Raw genomic sequence first — 16,047 nt, 5'->3', positions numbered from 1 at the left:
ATAATTGTGATACATTGCATAAACAGAATAAAGACAAAAACCATATGATCATTTCAATAGGTGCAGGAAAAAAATTGGTAAAATTCAACATCCCTTCATGATAAAAATCTTTAACAAGCTAGACTTAGAAGAAACATACCTCAAAATAATAAAGGACATATATAAACCCCAAGCTAACAACATACTGAGTGGGGAAAAGTTGAAAGCATTTCTTCTAAGAACTAGAACAAGACAAAGATGTCCACTTTCACCACTCCTATTCAACACAGTACTAGAAGTCCTAGCTAGAGCAATCAGGCAAGAAAAAGAAATAAAAAGCATCCAAGTTGGTAAAGAGGAAGTCAAATTATTCTTGTTTGCTGATGATATGATTTTATATCTAGAACCCAAGAAGTGGCAATGAAAGCACAGAATGTTAACTTAGGTCACAAGGCAGAGTGGCTTTTATTGCTAATCTTGCAGGGATTCTAAAGCAGGCAGTTTGAGTGTAGGATTTTTAACTTTGTTTTAAGTCAGATTTTTGTTCTTTAATTTAGTAAAGAGAATTTTTAAGGTTAGCCATGACACTATTACATGTCTTTTTAAAAAATTGATCTTCCCATCAATTGTTTACAATAAGAAATTTCTAAAATATATATTTTTAAAATTTAGGAGTCTAATTTAAAAGATCCATCTTCTGGTCACTAACAATTAGAATTTCCAATGGCATACTTATTCCCATAGCAGCTAAATCCAATAGCCTCTTCAGAGAAGGAACAATCTCAAAGATCTGCCTCCCTGGCGCCCCGCCACTCAAGGGAAGAGGCTAAGATAGACAAATTCTCCCAAGAGCTTGGCACATTTGGAACAAAAAGTCTCAGGTTTCCAGGGATTTTTATACTGGCTGCCTGACATGACCCAAAAATCATGCCCCCTCCCCCACTGGGTGGCAGAGACCGAGAGAGTGCTCCACTTGATCACAATTGAAACTCTTGAGGAAATAAGACAAGATGAGAGGGAAACCCCTCTGGTACCTCTCTTTAAGATACAACAACAAAGAAAGACAAAGACAAAGGGAAAAAGATGATTTGGAGGCATAAAGGGATCAAACAATATGACCCAAAGTACCAAAAAGTACACCAGAGTCAATACACCAAGATTAGTCACACACAAATCCTTTTATTCCATTAACGAAAAGTTTTGCAGAGGAAGCTGATTTTTACTATCCATTTGACCAGATTGTACAGAGAGAGAGGTCAGAGTCTGGCTGGTAAGAAAATCTTACTCTTCTGCCAGCTGCTCAGGTCCTGGATTCCCCTAACTGTGGCTTCCAGAAGAGCAGAGCTTTGATCATTCTGCTCACAGCATTAGACTTTCAGAGTCAAGAGAAAAGTTCCCTTTTTCCTTCCGAAGTTTCTCTGAAAAATTAATTCACAAAAGGCAGGTTAATTAGAGAAAAGGCATACACATTTATTTAGTGTGCATACACATGAATCTTTAGAATGAAGGCCCAAAGATGCAGGGGAAATTGTCCATTTTTGTGTTTAGGTTTAACAAAGTAGGGACAGTCATGTAAAATAGAATCGGACTAAAAGGGTATGATCTACTGCTAATAGACTGAGTGGGAAAACCCAGCGAGGCCTATCTGTCTAAATTCCTCTTGGCTTCTCTCAGTATGTATTTTTTTCTTTGGGGTGTGGGGCACGAACCTCTCTGGAATGGGGGTCTTATGACCTACAGTCAAACAAGGTCAGATTATTTCTCTATGGCCAATTTTTACACAGAAAGGCAGAAGGAATGTTAGAGCAATATTTTTATGTTTCATGGCTGGCTTTGGGGAAAAGGCATTCTGGTTTTCATGACCTGCCTTGGGGAAGAGAGATTCTAGTTTCTATAGTTAGCCTTGGGGGAGAATGGGAATGGGACTGAGAAATAGGAGGTCAGGACAGAGTTAGAGAAAACTTTTGCTTTTGAGGCTATTTTGAGGGCTTCATTTGGGGTAGTGTTTTCTGAGTTCCAATGCCAGCATTATTTTGATACCAAAATTAAACAGAGGCATTATAAGAAAGATATTACAAATACATGTTTATTGCCAAAAATTCCCTAATAAAATTTTAGCAGTTTGAATCCATCCATAGAGAAAAACTAAAACATATCATGACCATGTGAGGTTTATCCCATGAATGCAAGATTGTTTTAATATTTGAAAATCAGTGTAATTCACCATATTAATAAGTGAAAGGGGGAGGTGATTAAGTTATAAGGGCAGAGCCTCATGGGTGGAATTAGAAACCTCATCAAAGGACTTCAGAGAGTAGTTTGTTCTCTTCTGTCTTTCCATCGTGTGAAGACACAGGGGTTTGCCCTCCTGTCCCTTCCCCTCCAGAGGACACAGCATTCAATACTATATTGGAAGCAGGGACAGCAACCCTCACCAGACACCAAGCATGCTGGCACCTTGATCTGGACATTCAGCCTCCAGATCTGTGAGAAATAAATTTCTGTTTTTTTTTTTAATTACCCAGTTGCAGGTTTTTTTTTAATAGACATATTAATGGACTAAGACAAGAGTCAACACTGTCAAGTTGTCAATTTGTGCCAAATTGATCTATAGACTTCATATGTCCTCAGTAAAAGTCCAAACAGGCTTAATGTGGAAATTGCCAAGCTGATTCTAAAACATAATGAAAGGCAACAGACCTAGAATAACAAAAACCCTTTTGAAAAAAATGAATATTATCTAAAATGAAGAGTCAGCATAAAGTTACAATAATAAAGACAGTGTGTTACTGGCACAGGGATAGACACACAGACCAATAGAACTGAAATGAGAATCCAGATGTATATATCAAGTCAATGGGGGAAAGGTATAGAATAAAAAGGTATTCATATAGGAAAAAGCAAATCTGAAATTTTACTTCACATCATATACAAAAAAATGACCGTAAATGGAGGGTAGTTCTAAATGTAAGAGCTAAAGCTATAGTACTTCTAGAACAGGGGTTACAATTTTTTTCTTTAAGGAAACAAATAGTAAATATTGTATGCTTTGCAGGCTGAAAGATCTCTATTGCAGCTACTCAACTCTGCCATTGTAGCACCAAACAGTCATAGATAATACACAAACAAATGGGTGCGGCTATGTTCCAGTAAAACTTTCTTTACAAAAATAGGTGGTGTTCCAGTAAAACTTTGTTTACCAAACTGAGGGCTGTAGTTGCAGGTCTTTGTTCTAGGAGAAAGCAAAAAATAAAATATTTTTGACCTTAGGTCAGGCAAATATTTTTTAGATTTAATACAAACGCATAAACCATGAAAGAAAATAAATTAACCTTCATCAAATTAACCTTCATCAAAATGAAAACTTCAACTTTTCAAAAGAAAATGAAAAGATAAGTCATAGACGGGGAGAAACTTTTGTGTGTGTGTGTATATATATATATATTATATAATATATAAATTATATATATAATATATAAATTATATATATATATATAATTTTTGAGACCATGAAATTTGTGGAGGACGAAAAAGGAGAGCTTTACATCCTATAAAAGGTTATAACCTGCAGATTGAGAAACAAGCTCCTAGCCCAAACCAGAAGCATATGTTTCAAAGATGAAGGGAAGAGGCTGGGATTTATGCCTGTTGGGGTTAGTGATATTTCGCGGGTTATAGGAGAATCTATGAATATTTATGAGAGAAACTAAATGCATGCTCAGTGAGTAAACATGTATGTTAAATACATTCCACTTTGGGGTAGAGATTTAACAATAAAATGAAGTAAAATTTGGCTGTTTATGTCAAGAGGTGAAAGACAGGACACAAAGTCATCTCATGCACAGCCTCTGTGGACTGGCCAGAACCAGGCTCTGGCTGGTGGTTGTCTACCAGGAAGGAATGCTTTGTAAGGCTGGTCAGTTGTCATGGCAAGACCATAATAAGAGAGGGGAGGTCAGCTACGATGTCAAGCGGTCTGTCAAGGTTGGTGGGGAAATCTTCCCAACATTGTTTCTCAGGAACTGGTTTCTGTTTAATTATGGGAAAGAAAATCTTGTGCCAGTTGGCAAGGTAGGGGAGTGTTGAGGGGTCACTGACCTCCTGCCTGGCCAAAGCTGTAGAATCTGGTTTTAACATGTTCTGGGTCTCTTTTTGCCACAGGGAGTCCATTTCAAGGGCCTGACCCAATATACAAAGAACTCTTACAAGTCATTATTAAGTTTAACAACGCAATTAAAAATATTGAAACAGATATTTGACAGAAGAGAATGTATACATATATAATATGTACATTAAAAGACACTCAATATCAGGGAAATTCAACTTGAAACTACAATGAAATGCCATTATATACCAAAATGGCTAAAACTGAAAATACTGGCAATGTGAAGTGTTGGAGAGGATGCAGAATAACAAGAGTGCTCATACACTGCTAGTAGGAATGCAAAATAGGAGAGCCACTCTGGAAAACAATTTGGCTGCTTCTTAGAAAGATAAACACACATTAACATATGACCCATCCAATTCCACTTCTAGATAATTACCGAAGAGAAATGAAAACATATGTCCACACAAAGACTTTTACATGAATGTTCATAGCAGTGTTCTTCATAGTAGCCCTGTATCAGTTACGTGCAATCAAGAGACAGAAACCACACGGTAATTTTTATACAGAAGTTTAACATAAAGAATTACTAAAACATGATAAGAGAGTAACTTATCATATAGTTATTTGATCCTAGAGCTGAAGGAGAATACTCAAATAAGGATTAAACTTGGAAGCGGGGATTCTTCCCAAGTCTGGGATTTGGACCTTTGTTAGAGAAGGGGTGATCACAGCCTGCTGGAGGGGGAGGAATTTTGATTGGTTGCCTTGGCCAGAGCTGATCCATAGTTCCTGGGCAGCTGACAACAACCTTCTGGAGCACAGGCAAGCTGATGCTGGTGGGCAGATGTGCAGAGGGATCAGGGCACCACTGTGGGCACAACGCCTAGAACATGCTAGTGTCCGTGTCAGGAAGGGCAAGCAGAGGTTTTCACTTGGCCTAGCCAGGGCTGTGAGGTTGCTAAGGGACTGAATACTCTGAGTCGATGGCTGAGACAAGCACCAGTGGATCCCCCCACCCAAACACACACACATGCTGAGACCATATATCAAGAGCAAGAAAGAGCAAAACATAGCACACCAGCATCAGAAAGAGAAGCCCCCTTCCTCCTGCAATATCCTTCCAGCATCCTCTGCTCACGAAGTTTAATTAATGTCATGTTCACCGTAAAAAAGAAATGCTTATAGAATCTAGGCCATTATTGCACAGCAGATATCAGAGGGTGAATTTGAGCTGAGAAGTAATAAATTAGTCATTGCCACCATCCACTTCTATGGCTACTTATTTTTCATATGTACTCTCCATATACATGTGAACTCCTGTACAACAACAAAAGAACTTCACACTTCTTAACAAAATACAGCCATCCTTCTTACAAGTGAAGTTCTCATCCTTACCCCAAATGAGAAGACTCATTCTCAAAAGTCATTGTATCCACTGCCAGTTATATTAATTACTCCTCAATTTCATTTAGTTTCCACTGGATATTCTACTACCTAAAGACTAAAATGCAAAGTTAACTTCCTGCAACTTGAATATTTAAAAAATAGAAGGAGAATGAAAAAACGATTAGTATGTATAAATAAACACATGCATTTAATAAGCAGAGAGAAAATACCCAAAGCTACCACAATTTCCATTTCTATAATTGGTCTTGAGGTGGTAACTGATATCTATGGCTTCCTTCTTCAACTTCCCATTGCATATTTTCCTTTTCCTCAGCAGGAAGTGCAGCTTCTCTGCAATATTTACCTTGTGCAGTGACCCAGGCCTTTATTCCCAAAGGGCCTGAGTCCTCAATTGTCCTGCCCTCTCTTTTAGTTGCTGTTGTTTTCCATGAACTTCATGACTGGGCATGAATGTATGGAGAGACGCCCCCAGAAAATCTCCTGGGTTCCAGACCTAGTTCTCCTTGTCTTTATTGTGCAGGAGTAACCCCTTTTCCCCTTCATAACCACCGCTTTGTAAAATGATCAGAATCAATCATTCTTGTGAGTAGATTCACCCCTTTCTGCCTATTGATTCAGTGGCATAAAGAGATCAAAATGGCACAGTGGCGGTCTCATCTTCCAATTTAATGGAATCATTATTGTGGCCCCTAATGGAAGCATTCCCTTCTTGTGAACTAAGAGCTCCAACACAGCAACGTTGAAAATTAGACAGTAAGCAGACAATCTGTGAATGATTGTTTTATTTGGCCTGACAGTGGACAGAGTCACTCCCATTTCCACCTCTTCATACCCAGATCCATGTGTTCTGGCTATGGAGGGGACAGGACCATATAACAGTGTCTGATTTACTGCGTCCTGCAAAACAGTACCCCTTCCTTTTGGGGTGCTGTTTTCAAACTGGCATCATAAGTGAGTCTTCAACAAGCCATCCCACATTTCAATTAGAAGAACTGCTTCTGGGTGATGGAGTATTGGCAAGACCAGTTAATTTCATGGGTATGTGCTCACTGCCACATTTTCTTTGCTGTGAAATTAGTTCGCTGATCAGATGCAATGTTGTAAGGGAGGTCTTGATAGGGAATAAAGTATTCTGTGAGTTTATGGATGCTAGTGCTGACATTATGGATGAGGAAAGAAAATCTATTCCAGAATATGTGTATATTTCAGTGAGACCAAGCTCTGCCCCTTCATATTAGAGAGGCTCAATGTAATTAACCTAACACCAGGTGGCTATGGAGACTTACCAGGGCTCAATGTTGTTCCATCCGTTGGCAAGTTAAACACTCATCAGTAGTAGTATCAGCCAGATGACCCTTGGCAGGGAGAGTTTGTGTTGTTGAGTCCATACATAATCTCCACCTGGCCACCATGACGACTTGTTTATGGGCCATTGGGCAAGCGCTGAAGTGGTCTGGGAAAGAGGCTGACTGACATCTACAGAACAAGTCATTTTTTTTCACTTGGTTAGAAGCCTCCTCTTCAGTGAATGTCCCTTTGGTGGTCATTCACATGGCACACAAATATATCTTCACATTCTGTGCCTGATCAAAGAAGTCTGTCCACATACCTTTTCCCTCGATTTCTTTATTGCCAATCCTCCAATCCTGTTCCTTGCAAGTGCCTGACCACTCAAGCAAACCATTACTTATCATGAATCAGTTTAGATTTGTACTTCCAGCCATCTCTTTCCCCCTCTCATAACCAAAATAACTGCTCAAAGTTCTGCCTACGGGGACAATTTCCTTTCAAAATGTTGTGTTAGTCTGCTCTTGAATCACAATAAAGGACTACTTGAGGCTGGGTCATTTATAGATTAAAGAAATTTAACCAGCTCACAATTCTGTAGACTGCTCAGGAAGCATGGTGCTGGCATCTGCTCTGGTGAGGGCCTCAGGAAGCTCATAATCATGGTGGAAGATGATGGGAAGCCAGAAAATCATATGGTGAGAGTGGAAGCAAGAGAGAGAAGGGAGAGGTCCTAGACTCTTTTAAACAACCAGATTTAGTGTGAACTAACTGAGCAAGAACTCACTTATCACCAAGGGAATGGTGCTAAACTATTCATGAGATATCCCCCCCAATAATCTAATTACCACCCATCTCCAACACTGGGATTCACATTTTGACATGAGATTTGGAGGGGACAAACTTTCAAAGCATATCAGCTGTCCTCCATGATCACCTTTTAGTGTGGTGCAAAAATTAATCTGTGGGTAGTAACCCAGGCTCGAATTCTTCTTTCTTGGTTAACTGGTTGTAAGAAACATTATGGGAAGCCAAAGACATGTGTTAAGGGACAGAAGACAATGCAACAGAAGAAAATGCATTTTGAGTCCCTAGCAGTTGAGATAGAAGGAGTCTGAGCCATCTGTTCATGTCACTTACTTGTACTTTCCAGAACTACCTGAGTTTGGTTTCTTATATGCCATTTCCATTCAATAATAGAATGCTGCTCTGTACACTAAGTCTTATGACTAGGTAGATCAGACAACATCAATTCATGATGGAAAGGTCAGGTTACATGGTTACCTTATGTTCCATGGTTAAGTATTCAGTCTCTATGGAGGCCCAGTAGCAAATCAGAAGCACTTTCTCAAAAACAGAATAATAGATTTACTCCAGAATTCTAGAGGTCTTCACTGACTCCAGAATCCTAGAGGTCTTCACTGTCTACTGTACTGTTCTACTGGTGCTTGTCAGAGGCTCCACAAAGCAATTCTATTTGGCACTGACACTTCAACTATCACAGTCTCTGCTGGATCACAGGACCAAGTGGTAGGGCAGCTTGCCCTGCAGCCTGAACTTGCTGCAGAGCTTTCTCTTGTTCTGGGCCCCACTTGAAACTGAAAGATTTTCATGTGATTGCGTAGACAGGTCAAAATAGCACACTTAAATGTGATATTTATCACCTCCCAAAGTCCCCAAAGACCTAACAAATGCAGTGCCTATATTAGTCAAGGTTCTCCAGAGAAATAGAACCAATAAGATAGATATGGTAGAAATACAGATAGACAGATTTATTATAAGGAATTGGCTCACACTATTATAGAAGCTGAGAGGTCACAAGATTTTCCCTCTACAAGCTGGAGACCCAGGAGAGCTAGTGATAGAGTTCCAGTTGAAGTCTGAACGCCTGAGAACCAGAAGAGTTGATGGTGTATGTTCTAGTTCAAGTCTGTCTGAAGGCAGGAGACCAATGTTCCAACTTAGACAGCCAGAGAGAACAAATTATTTTCTTGCCCAAGTTTTTGTTCTATTCAGGCCTTAAATGGATTGGATGTGGCCCACTCACGTTGGGAGGGCTATCTGCTTTACTTAATCTAACAATTCAAAGGGGAATCTCATCCAGAAACACTGTCACAGACACACTCAGAATAATGTTTAACCAAATATCTGGGTACCCCAATCAAGTTGACATAAAACTATCATGGTGCCTCATATTTGTGTGTGTCTAATAGCTTCAAGGTGCAGCAATTTGTCACATACCAGAGACAGGATATCCCAACATGCTTCAGACTATTGAATCCCCAGAAATTTATCTGAGGTGACAGGCCCTTCTCACCACCTGAATTTCTGTGGGGTGTATCTACTACCCTCTGGTTTACATACATCTTACTAAGACATCTAAAGAACTTGCCACTTCTTATTCGTTAGGTCCATCAGCATAATGTCATCAGTAGATTGAGCCAGTGTGATATTTCGTGGAATGTCAAGACAATCAAGATCACTTAGACTATATTACGGCAGAGAGCAGCAGAACTAATGTAGCCTATGGCAACACCGTAAAGGCACACTATTGGCTCTGTTGGGTAACAGCAAACCACTTCTGGTGGTCCTCACAAACTGATGTGGAGAAAAATGCATTAGCCAGGTCAATAGTTGCATACCAACTGTCAGAGGCTGTGTTGACTTGCCCCAATAAAGACGTTACATCTGAGACAGCAGCTGAAATTGGAATTCCCATGGGTTACATTTATGACAGTCTGTGTCATCTGGCTTCTGCACAGGCTAAACTGGTAAGTTAAATGGGAGATATTATAGCTATCACCACCTCTGCTTGTTTCAAGGCTTTGATGGTGGCATTTACTTCTGCAGCTCTCCTAGGAATGCAGCACTTCTTCTGGTTTACTATCCTGATAGGGAAGTTCCAGGTGCTTCCACTTAGCCTTTCCTACCATAGTGATCTTCACTGCATGGGTCAGAGAACCAATGTGGGAATGTGCCAGTTGCCATGTGTGTCTGTTCCATGTATGTCTGTTCTGTAGTGTATGCCTATTTCCATAGATTGTGCTGAGATCTGTCCTGACTTACAGATCTCTCTACATTTGGGAGCTGGGAAACAACTGCAGGGTGGGTCTGTGGACTAATCTGGCCCACTGTTAGTGAAACGTCAGACTCCATCTATCATCTTACCATCATAAGCCTCTACTTTGACTTGCTGACCATAGTGGCATTTTGAATCCCTAGGAATTAGCCCTAATTCAGAGCCAGTTTCCAGCTTTCCCTAAAAGGTCTGGGCATTTCTTGTTCTCCAATGCACAGTCACTTTAGTAAATGGCCCACAGGTCTCTTTAGGGAAGGCTTGGAGGTAAAGGTATGGTACAAACCTGGAGCAACAGTGAAGGGCTGTCTTTTCTCAAGGGAATCAAGTCTCCCCTTCAATCAAGGACCTCAAGGTCTGTGAACTGACTTAGGAAACTAAGTTTGGAAACAAGTTTGGAAACTAGGTAAGAGGCCAGGACTCTCCACTGTGGCCCCTCAAGTCAGGTTTTTGGCTAAAGATCTAGAGTTTTTCCTTTCCTATAGATCAGGCCACACTGTAGTAGGTGACCCATCTATTTTATTCCTAGGCACACCAAGATCAATGAGCCACCACTAATGGGTTCTGCAAGCCAAAGCATTCTGATTATTAGTACATTTCTGCCGCCTTTTTTGATAAATATACCCATCTTGTTTTTGATGGCTAAGTGCTGTTACATGTCCTCCTCTACTCCGGAATCTCATAATTCCAGTTGAAATCCAGGAGCCCATCTCAATAAGAATTTGCTACAGTCATACCTGGCCCACCACAGTGCACTTTTCCCAACTCAGGTACTCCTCACTCTCATGTATTTCCCAATGTCTTAGTGAAGGGAATGTCTTCTGGGCCCTCCTGTGGAACAGTTTGGGAGCAGGTATGCAGGTCACACATAATAAGACCAGTCCAACATTTTTATCTCCCTAAGCCTTTGGATTCCCTCCTTCACATAATGCCAGGGAAGCACTAGCATCTCAACCTCACCTAATGTAAGCCAGTGTTAAGCCCACATTTCAGTCACTCAACCAGGTAAGCTGTTAGAGCCGCCTCCAGTAAGACAATAAATTCAAACTCTTTAGTAAGTGCACCCTTGTCAATGAATTCAGTTTATCTGGTGTTATATGCTATCTTCCTTAGTCTAACACCCTTAGAAACAATTTCCACACATGTTCCCCAAGTTTCTACTGATATGTATCAGTGAAGCCTAGAAAGTCTTTCAGTGTTTGAGCTCTGTCCTCCTGGGTCATAGTGTGTACCTATTCCCATAGATCATGCTGAGATCTGACCTGATTTATAGATCTAGTGGCAACAGGGAATGGCTGTGGTGAGTATGAGAAGGATGAGTATCCCTTTTTGAGGCAACTGTCCCAGGTGAAGTTGCCACCTTTAAGCAGAAGAAGCTGTCTCCTTGGACAGCAGAGGGCAAACCATTTTGAGGGAGGCTCAAAATGATTTGTGGGTTCAATATTGTCAGTTTCATCTGGGTCCAATCAGATTTCTCTAATCCACCTTTCAAGATCCCATTCTTTCCTGATCAATACCCTAACTTTCAAGTGAGAAACATGGCAAGACTGTGAATTTACTGTCATTGTAATTCAGAAACGTGCATAACTAAATTTTGTGTTTGGTTTTCAGCAGTGTTGTGGCTATAAGAAATAGAGACTTTTGGGGGCTGTCATGGAAGCTCTCTGGTTATCAGAGATGACTTGAATTGAAAGTTAACAGGACTGAGCTTCTCCTTTTCTCTCTGCAAGAGCTCAGTGTACCCAGAAGAATTCATCTTACACCACAGCCCTTACAGTTATCATTACTGTCATAATGGTCAAACACAGCAGCCACTTGGCTCACAATCAACCATGTGGATGCTGCTGAGTTACTAGCCTCCCATTTCCCAGTAGCAAGGAGCTCAGCACTGCATATGAGCACGAGGGCAGGACCCAACCCATCCTCAGACTCCATGTTCACAGGTCTCTTTCCTGAGATCAGTCTCAGAACCAATTCTGTATCAGTTTGGACCAAGCAAACTAACAGGCAAACCAGCAGTTGGCCGTGATTCAGGAGAGGAGTCACTGTACAGTAAGCAAGGGAAGTAGAGTATAAAGAATTATTAAACTGGGATTCAGCGAGTACTGTAAAGATGTAAAGAAAGCTCTAACCAGTATCTTAGGGCTGGATAAACAAACTGTGGTACAGGGAAAAAAAAAACGTGATATATATGATCTTGCATATGGTATGTACAGAAGGAACAGGGCCCCCTTTCCCCAAGAATGGGATTTAGACACTGTTGTTGAAGTGTGGTTGCAGCTTATTTACTTGATGGCACAGGATTTTGCTGGGCTGCATGGCCAGCACTGGTTGACTGTCCCAGGGCAGCACAAAATAGCCTTCTGAGCTTGCCTGCCCACTGACAGGACAGTACACAGCTTCTGGTGCACGGTGTTCATGTGGGGAGGCCCAAGGCAAAGTGGTCTCTAGGCTTGACCCAAGGCAGCAAGGTTGCCAAGGGACGACACACTCTGGGTGCATGGCTGGGTGCAGTGCCACTGGGTATCTGCAGTGCTAGAGGATGTGCAAAAACAAGAAAAGGCAGAACATAGCACACAGGAGTACCAAGAAGAGCCCCCTTTCTCTTGCAATGTTTCTCTAGCGCCCTCTGCTGACAATGTTTAACATTTTGCTCACTGTAAAAGGGAAATCCAGGCCATTAACAGGGAAAAGGCACTCTTAGGGCAAATCCACAGCCATGAGGCAATAAATTGATAACCGGTACATGCCCCAAAGTAGAAACCATACAAATGCCCAACAGCAGGTGGTACATCTTTACAATGGTATATTACTCAAAATAAAAAGGAATGAACTACTATATGCGTAACAACACAGATGCATCTCAAAAACATTTTGCTGAGTATAAGAAGCCAGGACCCAAATAGTACATCCTGTGTCATTCTATTTATATGAAAAACTTTAACAAGCAAACCAGCATTTGACTGTTACTCAGATGAGGCATCACTGCAAAAGGGCATGAGAGACTTTCTGGAGTGATGGAAGTGTTCTATATTTGATTTTACAGTGGTGGTTACTTGAGTTATGTTCATTTTTCAAATCTTATAGAGCTCTACACTAAATGAGTGCATATTATTTATATAAGTTATGCTTTAATAAAGTTAATGTTTGAATGTTAATGGAAAACTATGGCCTTTCAATAAAAGCAGGATCATTGAGAATTCAAACCCTTCAACATTGCAGGTTTGGGTTACCACTGTGTTAAGTAGAATCTCAACCAGCTGAATGGCCGGGCGCGGTGGCTCAAGCCTGTAATCCCAGCACTTTGGGAGGCCGAGACGGGTGGATCACGAGGTCAGGAGATCGAGACCATCCTGGCTAACACCGTGAAACCCCGTCTCTACTAAAAATACAAAAAACTAGCCGGGCGAGGTGGCGGGCGCCTGTAGTCCCAGTTACTCCGGAGGCTGAGGCAGGAGAATGGCGTGAACCCGGGAGGCGGAGCTTGCAGTGAGCTGAGATCCGGCCACTGCACTCCAGCCTGGGCTACAGAGCAAGACTCCGTCTCAATAATCTGAAAGGTGGAGAAAAGGGGAGACTGGCTAGGGACCTTGAGACCTGAAGAACAACACAGGGATGGGCTCCCTGGGTTTTTTTATTTTTTTATTTTTTTATTTTTGTTTTGTTTTTGCCTCCTATATCCCAGACTTGGAGCTGAACAGGCGGGCAGCCCACAAACACTAATGGGCATAGACAAAAAGAGGTCCCCTAAAAGCCTCTTCTCTCTAGCCAAAAGAAAAGGAATGGGGCAGCCTAGAAAGACAGAAAATATTTAGACTCTAACTTTTAAAGAAGAACCAAGTAGAAATTTTAGAACTAAAATACAAATTAAAACACCAATCAAACCCCACAGAAAACACTGCAGCTCCACCTCCACTGGCCAAGAGCTAGTGCAAAGCCTAGACTTCCAATTTTAGCAACGTGGCTGTAACAAGGTGACCCCTCTCACCCACTGGGATGGTGTCAGAGAAGGCAATGCAGGGAGCATGAACTTCCACACCTGTTCTGAAGTAACGAGGAACTGCCTCCCTGGGGTGTCAACAGAAGCCAAGGGGGAAGCTGGACTTCCATCCCCACTTGGCAGTACCAAGACAGCGTCCTCCTTCTCCCACTAGTGCAGTGCCAGAGAGGGCCTGCTGAAACAAAGGATTTCAAAAAGAATCTGGGTCTCACAACACAATACTCAATATGTTTAGAACACACTAGAAAATCACTAAACAATGAATCAGGAAAATCTCAACTTGAATAAGAAAAGACCATCAACAGAAGCCAACACTGAGAGGACACAAATGTTGGAATTATCTGGTGAGGATTTTAAAGCAGCTATCATAAAAATGTTTCAGTGAGCAAACATGGATGCATGTAAAACAAAACAAAAATATAGAAAATCTCAGCAAAGTAATATAAGACGTAAAGAAGAATCAAGTGAACATTTTAGAACTAAAAGATACAAATGAAAAACTCAATGGATGAGCTCAATGGAAAATGGGAAGAACAGAGTAAAGAATCAGTGAAGTTGAAGTTAGGATAATAAAAATAACCCAATCTGAGAAATTACCCAATCTCTGGGAAATGGAGAAAAAACAGACTGGATAAAAATAACTGCAGCCTCAGAGTCCTATGTAACTATAACCCAAAAAATCTAATACTATGCCATTGGAGTCGCAGAAAGAGAAAAGACACAAGGTAAGGCTTAAAAAAGTATTCAACAAAATAATGGCCAAAAACTTCCCAAATTCAGCAAAAGACATAAAAATAGATTCAAGAAGCTAACTCTGAACAGTATAAACCTAATGGAAATATGCCAAGACATATCAGTCAAACTCCTGAAAACTAAAGACAAAGAAAAAAAATCTCAAAAATAATGAGAAACACCACTTTATCCACAGGAGAAAAAAAAAAAAAAATGGCAGCAGATTGCCCCTCAGACACCGGGATGGTCAGAAGGGAGTAGCACAGCATTGTTTCAAGGAACTGCAAGGAACTGCACGGAACTGTAAACCCAGAATTCTACATCCAGTGAAAATATCCTTTAGAAATTAAGGGGAAATCAAGACATTATCATATGAAAGAAAACTAAGAGAATTTGTCAATAGTAAATCTACCCTTAAAGATGCTCTTGAGATAGAAAGGAAATGATAAAAAGAAGAATTTTGGAACATCAGGGAGGAAAAGTAAAAAATGGAAAGAGCAAAAGTATGGGTAAATGAAATAGACTTTCCTTTTTTTTTTTTTTTTTTTTTTTGAGACAGAGCTTGGAGTGCAGTGGCGCGATTTAACCTCACTGCAACCTCCACCACCCGGGTTCAAGTGATTCTCCTGCCTCAGCCTCCCAAGTAGCTGGGACTACAGGCATGTGCCACCATGCCCGGCTAATTTTTGTATTTTTAGTAGAGACAGGGTTTCACCATGTTGGCCAGGCTGGTCTCAAACTCCTGACCTCAAGCAATACACCCGCCTTGGCTTCCCATTACAGGTGTGAGCCACTGCACCTGGCCTCCTTCTCTTGAGTTTTCTAAATAATGTTTGGCAGTCAAAGCAAATGAATGTTACCTTGAGTCTACTATGTAACATGGAGCATCAGTGTTAGGCATGCCCTGTAATTGAGGTTTCAAGCTAAATGGAATAGTTTATATGTGTAAAATGTTTAGAACAAGCTAGGCGCAGTGGCTCATGCCTGTAATCCCAGAACTTTGGGAGGCCGAGGCAGGCAGATCACTTGAGACCAGGAGTGCCTGTAATCCCAGCTACTTGGGAGGCTGAGGCAGGAGAATCGCTTGAACCAGGGAGACCCAGGTTGCAGTGAGTCGAGATCACACCACTGCACTCCAGCCTGGGCAACAGAACAAGACTCAGTCTCAAAAAAAAAAAAAAAAAAAAAAAAATTAGAAACCTGACATATTAAGGAATAAATAATTAGTTATCTAAATGCAATAAATGTAAAAAGACAGAAGTCAAGAGAAGGACACCCACTAGCAAATAAGGCACTGAAACCTTCTGTCTTCTCCCCTAAATGTGGGCACAAAGCAAGGGTGGGCAGAAATCCATCTAGATTTTCCATTTGAGTCCTATACTGAACTATCTGTTCTTAGTGTACCAGGGTTGAGGTGGTCATAGCAACTATTTTAGTGTGCTTGGGCTACCATAACAA

At 41.0% G+C, this 16,047-nt stretch overlaps 1 long non-coding RNA gene across 2 annotated transcripts; it reads right to left on the bottom strand.

The window, feature by feature from the left end:
- Window positions 1-1,147: 1,147 nt before the first annotated feature.
- Window positions 1,148-8,202, bottom strand: LOC105498878 (uncharacterized). 2 transcript variants are annotated; one of them, XR_011612312.1, is made up of 3 exons: window positions 8,066-8,202; window positions 6,781-6,970; window positions 1,148-1,397 (listed from the first exon to the last, which is right to left on the bottom strand). It is a non-coding gene; the product is annotated as an uncharacterized lncRNA (long non-coding RNA). The 2 variants fall into 2 exon arrangements; XR_011612311.1 differs by lacking the exon at window positions 8,066-8,202 and adding an exon at window positions 7,922-8,059.
- Between the last annotated feature and the right edge of the window lie 7,845 nt (window positions 8,203-16,047).

This window comes from Macaca nemestrina, chromosome 14 (assembly GCF_043159975.1).
Source record: "Macaca nemestrina isolate mMacNem1 chromosome 14, mMacNem.hap1, whole genome shotgun sequence".
Taxonomy (NCBI): Eukaryota; Metazoa; Chordata; class Mammalia; order Primates; family Cercopithecidae; genus Macaca; species Macaca nemestrina.
Note: the sequence above shows the minus strand (reverse complement) of the source record. Positions and strands in the feature narration are given on the sequence as shown.